The sequence below is a fragment of the Eurosta solidaginis genome, chromosome 5 (genome assembly GCF_040869045.1).
Source record: "Eurosta solidaginis isolate ZX-2024a chromosome 5, ASM4086904v1, whole genome shotgun sequence".
NCBI classification, from domain to species: Eukaryota; Metazoa; Arthropoda; class Insecta; order Diptera; family Tephritidae; genus Eurosta; species Eurosta solidaginis.
Window position 1 is genome coordinate 110,353,460 of NC_090323.1, and position 12,362 is coordinate 110,365,821.

A 12,362-nucleotide genomic window follows, 5' to 3' on the forward strand; every position below is an offset into this window, starting at 1 on the left:
CCTAATGGCGATATATCGAAAAGGCGTCCACCTATAGACCTAATGCCCACTCCCTCTTAAAATGCTCAGTAACACCTTTCGTTTGATACCCATATCGTACAAACATTATAGAGTCACCCTTGGTCCACCTTTATGCCGATATCTCGAAAAGGCGTCTACCTATAGAACTAAGGATTACTCCCTTTTAAAATACTCATTACCACCTTTCATTTGATACCCATATCGTACAAACACATTCTAGAGTCACCCCTGGCCCACTCTAATGACGATATCTCGAAAAGGCGTCCACCTATAGACCTCATGCCCACTCCCTCTTAAAATGCTCAGTAACACCTTTCGTTTGATACCCATATCGTACAAACATTCTAGACTCACCCTTGGTCCACCTTTATGGCGATATCTCGAAAAGGCGTCCACCTATAGAACTAAGGATTACTCCCTTTTAAAATACTCATTACCACCTTTCATTTGATACCCATATCGTACAAACACATTCTAGAGTCACCCCTTGCCCACTCTAATGACGATATCTCGAAAAGGCGTCCACCTATAGACCTCATGCCCACTCCCTCTTAAAATGCTCAGTAACACCTTTCATTTGATTCCCATAACGTACAAACACATTCTAGAGACACCCCTGGTCCACCTTTATGGCGATATCTCGAAACGGCGTCCACCTATGGAACTAAGGATCACTCCTTTTCAAAATACTCATTAACAGCTTTCATTTGATACCCATATCGTACAAACACATTCTAGAGTCACCCCTGGTCCACCTTAATGGCGATATCTCGAAAAGGCGTCCACCGATAGACCTAAGGTCCACTCCCTCTTAAAATGCTCAGTGACACCTTTCATTTGATACCCATATCGTACAAACAAATTCTAGAGTCAGCCCTGGTCCACCTTTATGGCGATATCCCTAAATGGCGTACATCCATAGAACTATGGCCTACTCTCTCTTAAAATACTCTTTAATACCTTCCATTTGATACACATGTCATACAACCACATTCCAGGGTTACTCTAGGTTCATTTTCCTACATGGAGATTTTCCTTATTTTGTCTCCATAGCTCTCAACTGAGTATGTAATGTTCGGTTACACCCGAACTTAGCCTTCCTTACTTGTTTTCAACTTATTTGAGAATTTTATTTATATATTTTTCCAAGGTTTTCTATCAATCTATTCCTATTTTGCAATATTGATTCTAACTTAAAATGCAGATAAAAAAAATGTCCTAAGCAAAAACAAAGTTTTTGCTCATAGTTTAGCGTCTCTGAGGCCGCTCAATTGATTCTAAAAAAATTTAATTATACTTAAACATTTATAACTCCTTGCTGCCAGTCTGGATGTTGTTTGCTGCTGATTTTTGCTGTTGATGAAGATTTCTTTATTCCACCTTGTTTGCTTTTATTTGGTCAGTCATTCTTATTGCCGATCAGAATGTTGTTAATTCCACCTCGCTTATGCGTTTATTTGGTCAGTCATCCTTATTGCCGATCAGAATGTTGTTTAACTTCGATTTTAATTTGCTCAAATCTTCATAACTGATGATGTAATATTTTCGATTTTAATTTGCTCAAATCCTTATAACTGATGTCGAAAATTTTCGATTATAATTTGCTCAAATTCTCATAACTGATGTTGGTAGGAATTTTCTGGGAATCCTTTTTTAGCGCCAAATGTCGCCTTCCTTTGTATCCTCTTCGGTTCGTGATTACTTAATGTTTGTTTTTAGTTTGGCAGGACCTTTAATCCTGATTTTTAAGATTCTTGGCAGTTAGCGAACTCTTTGTTGAGATGGCAGGATCTCTGTTCAGCAAGATCTAGCGAATTTTGCTTACGAGCAAATTTTCAGCTAATTGAAGATCAGGCTGGCAGGATCGCCATGTAAAGAACGTTAAAAATAATTGTGTGTCGAATGCTTGGATAGCAATTTCTGATTCTCTTTATTGGCAAAATTGATTACTATTTATACAAAAGTTCTTAGCCTATACATATATACATACTTACATTAATATTTACATACTAGAGGTGCATGACTCAATAGGGAGTAATGCTATGTCAGCAAGTTATTATATTGACCTACATATTGTCAATATGATTCCTGCTTGAGCAGTTTGGTATGACGCATTAATACATTAGGCTACTTGGCGAATGCGAATGAACTCATGGTAGTTATCTGGGTCAATGAAGGAATGTTTGTATTTTTAAGCGTTTTTGAAGTGAGGTGAATTCCACGGGATACTACAATATACGTATGCACATTTTTAAATTACATTTTAACTTTGCATTTCAAAATTAAGGTATGTACATTTCATGTATAGAAAACTTACCAAACTAGGTCGGATCTTGCTTCTCCTCAGCCAGCGAATCGTACCATCTTGGAGTGTTCTTACATCTTCATTATGGCGTGATCTTCGTCCACCCTACGCACCGTTATTCACCCTTTGCGTTTTAGCCATAGTCTGGCGAAGAAGTCTGGGGCGTTGTTTCCATTAGTAGTATCGTGTGTCTCTCGGGTTGGTGCATACGGTACAGTATACCAGTGGTTGGTTTGTCGCATAAATGGCCGGCTATTAATGGCGGGCGCACGAATGTCTTAACGCCCAGTATTCGTGGCTTATTTGGCGGCCACGGTACTGCGTCGAATGGAGGCGGTTCTTCGGCTATGGCGTCTTTTTTTCGTGCTTCTCTCGGTTCGACGAAGTTGTGGTTAAAATTTATTTCGGCGGTTGATATGTATGTTGATTTGTGTTGGGCCGTATTTGTGGCGAACGCTATTTCTGGTAGTTCCTGCTGCTAGTTCCGATGGGCTTGTTTCGTACGCTGTGCCACCCTTGTTTTGCCAACGCGATTAACGCGTTCGGTAGGATTTTTTTGGGGGGCATACGCTACGGTAAATCGGTGGGTGATGTTATGATCCCTCAGGATCGTTGCCTGGGCGTTAGAGACAAGTTGCTCACCATTATCGCTGAGGAGGATGGCCGGGTAATAACGTTGTTTTAGTGGTGTGTTGTGTCTGTGTTCTGCGGCAGTGTTTGGCCCGTTTAGGTGTGTAGATGCTTTTTGATGTGTTTCTATGAGCTCTAGGTGTTCTCTCTTTTGCTCTTCGTTGATGTGTTCCGCTTCCCTTGTGTAGGGCAAGGTTGCGGATGTGTCTGCCTTCGTTGGACCGGGTGGGATAAGGGCCTTTCCATCCAGTGAGGCGGTAACGTTGCGCTTTGCCAAAAAGTCCATACCCAGGATACCACTATCGGCCAAATTAGTATCGGCCAACGTACTGGCTATTTGACCATTCTATTTGACCTTGACCGGGTAGGAGTGGGTGCCCGCAATGCATGATTGGTCGGCGAGTTGCACGTTGCGACGATTGGACAACGGTGTAATCTTTCGTCGTTCCAGATGGCTTCATTGATGCATGTCACGGTGGCCCCCGTATTGATCAGGGCGCGACACATCAATCTTTCGATGGACACCTGTATGTAAAAACGTCCGTCGTTCCCCTTCCCTTTGGCTACGGATGATAATAGTGCGGGTGTTATCGGATTAATTCGGTTCATTCCGTAGCCTGCACAATCCCTGGAGAGCGTTCCGTCTCGGCCGCATTTAGAACAAAAAAGTCCTCTTTTGTTGGTGCAATGGGAGCGGCGGTGGCCGCGTTTCTTGCATCGCCAGCAGGTGTTTCTTACATCGGAACGGTCAGTGAGTGTGGACAGGGAGTGCGTTATTTGATCATTCTGCTCTCCAGCTCCTCGATTACTACTGTGCTTAAGCTATGTGCTAACAGTCGGCTCTGTTTGTCTTCTTCGCCCCGCAGTAGTTCGTACTACATAAGTTGCTCTATCGTTTGGAACTCGCCCCGCTTAAAAAAAAAAGTCGATATTACACCCGAAGTCCGTCGTATATTCGTTCTAGATGATCTTCCTTGTACAAAGTCGGGTGGCGGCGAATCATCGTCTGGAGGGCGAGGATATAGTCCTTGGCCTTTTCTCCGCTCATCTGTTTTCTTTGGCGGATAGCGTCCTCTAGCTGGCTAAGGTGTCGCTTCGCCAAAAAGAACTTTCCGGCTTCGGAGCGGAAGTCAGCCAATGTGTGTAGTTGTTGTTTTCGCATGCGGAACCATTGAAGGGCTATGCCACGCAATATCTCTGGAAGGGTTGGGAGGAGTTGATCTGGCTGAATCAGATAGCATTCTGCCAGTTCCTCAATCCTTTTTAGGAAGTCGTATAATGTCTCGCTTCCAGCGTAATGTACATCCCAGCGGCGGACTGTGTTCATGACCTCCGTGATACTTATACCGTTCTGCTAGCGCTAGAGGGATGTTGCTCCGATTGTAACGGCCGGCGTGGTGTTTTGCGCAAATGTGACTGGCCTGGCTTCTTCGGCGACGATCTCCATCTATACCTCTCTCAAAAGATTTTCTGTTGTTTTACGCTTGCGTTGGTCTCGAACGTATACGCTGAGTATGCTGCGCAATTCTGCGACGGTATGTCCTTTGGTGTAGATTTGCATTCTTCGATTAGCCTCTCCTTCTTCAGCAGGTAAATCCAGCCTAAAGGGTCGACGTTGAGCGTTGTGGTGGTGGTTTCCCTTATCTTTGTGTCAATTGTTGGTTGTGTGTTCGGTGAACCCGTTCCTACAGTGTTGGTGCTCTCGTTCGTTTTGGCACAGTCGCCTGAGGAGACGGGGCCCTGCTCGGACGCCATTTATGAGGTGGGTTTGGTCAAAGGCTGAGGTATGCTCAAGTCGATCCACAGTCGGATGGAAGTCCCACTTCCCCCACCTAAATAAATACACAGTAAATTATTGCTTTGACTTCGAACACACACAAACGCGGCTCTCAGGCTAAAATATCCACAACTTTGAATCCAGGAGAGAGAGGGAGAGAGAGATGTTCCCTCGGTAGTGTCGCTGACAGTATATTATAATCAAAGGACGACGGCTCTACGCAGAGAGATAGAGTGCTAGCTAGCGGTGGCTCAGATAGTCAAGACGACGGTGAATGACGGTGGCTCTCGCCAAGGGGTGCTAACGGCGGTAGTAATGACGGCGGTAGTTAGGATCATCGAAGAGAGAGAATAGCTATGACGACGGGTGGCTAGACTTCGGGATGGGATGTCCGAGAATCGGGAAGGTGATGATGTTGGTACCTAAGGCGAAGTGTCGATTAGTGAGAGTTTACTGACTAATTGGACTAACTACACTATATTGGCTCGGGTATTCGGCTAGGGTAGTAGGAAAGTTTGTCCGCCGCAGGCGTTGGGACGTGTTCCCCTCTTACCTGAGCCGTATATCCGTGCATTACCCATCCTCTGAGTAATAGTGGGGTGAGCCCCGTCTTCCTCAGAGAGATGATGACAAAAATGTTAGGGCTGCCCAATAAGCCGCGGGGGGGGGGGGGGGGGGGGGGGGGGGGGGGAGTACGATCGGCAGAACCGACCTTGTAACTTTACCCCCCGTCGACCCAAAGGAAGTCCCTAGAATGTATTTATATTGGCTCGGGCAGTCTGCCAGGGTAATGGGGCAATCCGCCCCGCCACTGGCGTTCGGACGGGTTTCTTTCCTACCCGAGAAGGCTGCTCGTGCATCCCGTCTTACTCACCGGAAATGTGGGTAAACCGGCAGGGCACCCGATAGGCAGGGGGGCATACCATCGGTGGAACCGACCTTGCAACGCACCCTCCTAACCCAAAGGGCACCCCTTGTCGACCGGCAATGGCGGCCGGCACGCACTTCACTTACCTAAGGCGAAGTTTGCCTGTTGTATTCCAACAAATTATTTCATTCATATGTGTCTATGAACACATTGGGAATTATGCTCGGATTGTCGCGCACAGCGCGCCACGAATGAAAATTTCCAAGCATTGTGCGTTCACCATCGCTGGCTTGCCTTGTGCTTGCGCGATGGTTGTTGGGCCAGTATGTATGTATATGTATGTCGGTACATACAATACTAGGGGTGGGCAGTAAATGGAAAAGTAATGTTAGGGGTGGGCGCTAAATGGGAAATAGATATTATGGCGTGCATTTGCTACGTTACAAAATATGACACTATGGCAGCATTGCCATCAAACAAGTCCAATTTCACATTCATTCTGCAACAGATGTCGCAGTGTTGTGAATATCAATTGGCAAGAACCAGAATAGAAGTAGGATTAATGAAGACAAAAAAAAAAAAAAACCGCAAACGTTGCCGATGAAGGAATTTATCTGTTCCCGAAATGGATCTATACAACGAGCTTTGGCAGTTGTCTAAATTTTTTCTTTCTTCTATTCTAATTTAATATTTTTTTCAATTAAAAAAAAATTTATCATAACAATAATAATGATAAAATAATTACTGTTAGGCCTTGAGCTCGATTCGAACCCGCGATCTTGCAAATCAGTAGGCCGATATAACAACAAAAATTGTTAATACATCCCAGAGCACGGGGAAAAAGTGTCAATAAAATATGACACTATGGCAGCATTGCCATCAAACAAGTCCAATTTTCACATTCATTCTGCAACAGATGTCGCAGTGTAGGTCGATATAACAACAAAAATTGTTAAAAAAAAATTTATGAAAACATACATTTTTAAGCTTCGAACCAACGTGTCATTTCTATTATTTTACGTTTTCCTTCAAACGTTTTGTAAACGCAAGATCAGCGTTTTTAAGCTTCATATCTATTTCCGCACATATATAAGTACAAATATATCGGACTATCTGCATATATGACTATGCGAACATATACGGCTTCCAAGCCAGCTATTGTCAAGTAAACATCATACCCCAAAATGATTAAAACGTTCAGATTTAAAGGTATTTTCGGTTCAAAAGTTATTTTATTGTCGGGAAAAGATGTATCTTAAATGTGATTATGCTTAAATAATCATTTCTGATTCATATCTCATACAAAATAAGATCTTCAAAGATAAGTAAAATTTCAACAAATAGAATGGTCAGTATTCAGTCAACCAAGATAAGCCGAAATGATTCAAAAGGCTGAATGAAAAATGATTAAAATTGTTGATCACCTAAAGTAAACATATTTGAGTCAAATATGATTCCAAAAGATGATTGAAAAACTATATTTAGGTTTTGATCATCAAAGTATTCATTGGTTATCTCTTTGTTCAATTAACTCATTATTTATTCAGAAAGAGTAACCAAATTGCCTCATTGGTTCATTGGTTATCGCTTTGTTCAATTAACTTATTATTTAATCAGAAAGAGTAACCAAATTGCATCGAGATGTGGAGAAATTCACAAAGGTTTACTGATGGTTTGGTTGGCGCAAAGGCGGATTGAAGGAAAAAAGGGAAGGAACACCCACGGGTTTCAATCTAAAAATTTATTACAGTTAAAACCCATACAATTATACAAGCCCCTTTTGAATCGTGAAGAATAAATCGGTGGAGAATAAACAATCAGCTGCCAGACATTTGAATAGATCAAAATAAAAGACACCATATGGATAATGACAGTCCGTTTTATGAGTTGAATTGGACAGCAAAATTTTATTATTGGCGCATTTTTCTTACTTTATTGCATGCGGCAATAACCACATCTCTTCGTTGGTGGTATCTGGGCATTCGGATCTTATAAATGGAAACGGAATGTGGTTTGACGACAAAAGAACATTGCTCCTATTTGCTAAGGACGTTGTTGTAGCAGCATTGCTGCTAACGTTGTGTACATTATTCTCCGACATTGTTGTATCCATATTTGCAACACCATCAGTCGACAAGGTACTAGCTCTCGCTTTTGATTTTTGTTTATTTGAGTCTATTTGGCAGGATGATACGCCTGGGGTGATGTGTTTCTTGCAGCATTAATCAAATCTTCATTTGTCCAAGTTACACTTTGTGCATTGCTGTTAACGTATTCTTGCGACTGTTGCTGTAGTAGGATATCATCATCATCTTTAGGAACCTCGAATTTATCATTTAATTCAGTTGTGGTATGCTCATTTAAGCTGAGGTTTCTTTAGAGAATGAATTGGGCAGCCTACATAGTATGTAAGGTTTTGACGGATTCAAAATAGAGTGCCGTGTTGGACAATGAGTCCTCTACGAACAGCTTAAAGTCGTACTTTATATCCATATCAGCTAGTATCTTCTAAGCAGAGCTATTAGGAACAGAGACATTCTGTTGCTTTTTGTTGGAAAGTCCGGTTTATAGTCGTGAGGTATGCATATACTCATAGAGCCAAACATCACGTTGCATCATTAGGTTTCACTCAGACATTCACGGCCCATATAAATCAACAAAAAGAAGCACTCAATAAAGGTATTTTACGGACGTACACCTATCCCCCGATTTACACGGAAGATCGGTTCCAGACAAAACTCTGTAAAGTGAAATCTTCGTTTTCCTACACAAAAACCGTGTAAAGCGAAAAAACTACCAAATTCAGTCATTTATTTAAATAAAACAAAACTGAAACATCTTAATGAAGGTTCACGAAAAGATAATTCAATCGATAACTTACCAGTTCAAACCAAAAAAACTCGCAATAGTAAAAATTATGGCTTTTTGTTCAAATTTTCATCAAACGATTATCCTTCCACATGAACTACATATGGGGTATTCCATCCCATTTCGACCAATTTTGAACCCGACCCCTTTAGAATTAGCTGAAAGTTTTTCTTCTTTTTCTAGCTTACGAAAGACGTTTTTCAAATTTTTTCATCCAACTCAAAAAAAGTTATGAATTTTAAAAAAAAACACCGTTTTTGTTTTCAAAATGCTATAACTTTTTCAAAAATTGACCGTTTGGGATCTTTTTTTTTAATTTGTTTTTAAATGTACTTTTCGGAAAAAATTCAAAAAAATGTTTAAAGTTTTTTTGTGTAATTTTTCACTTTTTCGAATTTCGCCCTTTTTTTTCTCATAAAAAACTTCAATCAATTCTGCAATCATCTCCACTAATCTCGGAGTGGGCCGAGAATTTTTTTTTTTTATTTAATTGAAAAAAAAAACTTTAAACTTTTTTTTGAATTTTTTCTGAAAAGTACATTTAAAAACATATTTAAAAAAAAAAAAATGATCCCAAACGGTAATTTTTTGAAACAGTTATAGCATTTGAAAAAACACCGTTTTTTTCAAAATATTTAAAACTTATTTTGAGTTTGAAAACCGTGTTTTTTTCAAAATGCTATAACTTTTTCAAAAATTGACCGTTTGGGACCATTTTTTTTTAAATATGTTTTTAAATGTACTTTTCGGAAAAAAAACAAAAAAAATTTTAAAGTTTTTTTTTCAATTAAATAAAAAAAAAATCTCGGCCCACTCCGAGATTAGTGGGGATGATTGCAGAATTGATTGAAGTTTTTTATGAGAAAAAAAAAACAAGGGTGAAATTCGAAAAATCTCGAAAAACTGAAAAATTACAAAAAAAAACTTTAAAAATGTTTTTCAATTTTTTCCGAAAAGTACATTTAAAAACAAATTAAAAAAAAAAGATCCCAAACGGTCAATTTTTGAAAAAGTTATAGCATTTTGAAAACAAAAACGGTGTTTTATTTAAAATTCATAACTTCTTTTGAGTTGGATGAAAAAATTTGAAAAACGCTTTCGTAAGCTAGAAAAAGAAGAAAAACTTTCAGCCAATTCTAAAGGGGTCGGGTTCAAAATTGGTCGAAATGGGATGGAATACCCCATATGTACTCTGCGTTTGGTTATGTACATACATATTCACAATAAGGGAAATCCCTCAATATTGCAATCAGTGTTGCCAAGGGGACTCTGGAAGGTTTTTAATGATTTGTGAATATTCGGAGTTTTTCAAATTTTGATGATTTATGAACCGTGTAAAAGCGAAATCGTGTAAAACAAGTACCGTGTAAATCGGGGGATAGGTGTATGTAAGTTCAGTAAACAAACCTACCGTTTAGCATACCATCATAAGGAGTGGGAATCTTCTTGTATAAGAGCTGTGGCCACAACGGTCACCCACTACCCCTGGGAGTGTCCTGCTCTTGCAAATATCAGGTACCGGCTCAGATATTTCTTTGAACTCTTAATATTTCTCCCACATTGTTATTATATTTGATTTGTTGTAGTTAAATACCATTGATGCTTCATTAATCGTTAATTAGTAGGACAGTTTTGGATTTCCAATGATATACTGATAAGCAACGGACATTTATCATGTACATAACTCTTCGTCATCGTTTATGGGAGCCAATATATATTTTCGTATGAAGTTTTGAATCAGCTTGTCTTCTTAGTCATGATTTATCAATCTATAAATGTTTGAAATTAACTTAATTAAATCAAAATATAATTTTAGTATAATGTTAAAAATAATAACATATTAACCAAACAGAAATATTAAGCCAAATAAAATTTAATACGAACAAATCCTACATGTCAAATTATTTTAAAGAACACGTATCCGCAAACGGGGCGTTGGAATGGATTCAGCACCCACTTGTTTGCAATCGATATCAGCCTCAGTGCTGGCGTGACACCTTCCAAAGAAACTTCGTTGACCTTTTCACCAGCACGTACGCGTATGACACTACAGTTCCCTTCCGATGCCTTATCTTGTTTCAATTCCAAAGTAACTTTACGTGGCAGCGCAGTTCCCTCACCAATCAATACCTTTGCATTTGCTTCATCATTACCATGCCAAATGAGTAAGTCCTCTTCCACATATATTCTCTCCTCTGTTGCCAATAAGTCTTGCTCTAGAGGCGTGTGTAGAAAAGTTGCCTGCCGTGCACATCCAATGACAACAACTTCATCAGCAGAAATATTTGAATGCAATTGAGCATAAGGAAAACGGACTACAATGGCTGCTTGCAGTTTTGGTATGCGCATTGTTGCACCCAGCAATACAATTGAATTAATAACCCGTATTTCCGTGTGCTCTATTAGAGCACGTTCAACGCAATCATTTAATGTTTGCATGAAAGTATTTATAACTGGTTGTATGAGGCTTTCAAAACGTGCCCGTGACATTTGTGCATTGAAATCAACATCCATGAGTGAATCAATATATATTTGTGTCGAGGGAAGCGTTGTCAAGATGTGTTTACAACTAGTGGTTGCATTGCGTATTTTGGCTAAAGAGCGGCGACCTTCATGTGGATACAATTTAAATTATCGTTTAAATTCTTCACATATAAATTGTACTAATTCATCGGTGAAATTTTTACCACCTATATCAAATAGTCCATATGCGCTCAACTGTGTATAGAGTCCATCTCTAACAGCATACAATGCAAAATTACTATTTAGGCCGCCACATTTTGCTGTTAGTATATATTGTGTAATATCTTTACTTTCGCCATTTGAATTTATCACTTCGGTTGCATCTTGTTTTTCGCCTATACCATAAGCGAGTATAGCAGCAGTTGGCTCTGTAACAATTTGCGCTACATGAAAGCCCGCTTTTCTGCTGCATGCGCCAATTCCGGCCATGCACTTTTTGGATAATAACACGGTATTGAGAGCACTACAATGGGTTTATTATCACTAACATGATATTGCCGCGCTAACTCCAACTATGCGCGAAATAATGCTACTTGCACCTCGAAAGAAGTCAATTCATGCATATTTTCTTTTGTTTCATGGCTTTTATCGTCGTATATTTGACACTTTAACTGGAAAGTGTGACTGAGTGTATCATAATCGCAAAGGAGTTCTTTGATGGCTGTTGCAAGTCTTTGTGTAACTAATTCTTGTGGCATAAGTAGCTGAAAGCTGTTGGCAACGGCTTGTTGTGGCCGGGTGGCCATCTTTTGTTTGGCCGTCAAACCACATTCGATTTCTTCGGCGCCATCCCAAAGTAAACATGCCTGCGAACTACGATCACCTTGCTTGTTGGCAATAACTTCTGGTTTCCCGTCCGATTTTACGTGTGAAATACATAAAGTACTATTGCCAATCTTGATACCGAATCTCGGCCACATTTTCGTTAAAAAATAAAATTATTTTAAGGATTGATTAAATTTTGAATTGCTACTCGAAATAATAAAAGCGTGCTCGTGTGTATATTTAGCGAATTACATGAGAAGGATTAGTAATCAGCTGAAATGAAATAAAAGAATAAGAAATTAGAAAAATATATAAAATTATCAAAAGGGAACGATACTGGCATACTTAACCAGCACACGTTTTCTTCGTAATGAAAATTCATTCAAAAATGTCCGTATACTCATTTCCATGAATGAGTGACATTTTTGAATGAACGAAACAAGGTTGCCACTCATCTGAAATTGCCCTTTTTGTTTTTTAAGCGGTGTACACATAGTAGTCGTTACCATAGGACCACATTTCGGATCCGTGAGATCCGACGAGCCCTACCAACAGCTATGGTTCGGAACACAAAAAAAAAAAACAAAAAACAAACAACAAAATTA

General features: G+C 39.7%; 1 pseudogene; it reads right to left on the bottom strand.

The window, feature by feature from the left end:
* Nucleotides 1–10,375: 10,375 nt before the first annotated feature.
* On the bottom strand, nt 10,376–11,912 carry LOC137252180 (heat shock 70 kDa protein 14-like; annotated as a pseudogene).
* Between the last annotated feature and the right edge of the window lie 450 nt (nt 11,913–12,362).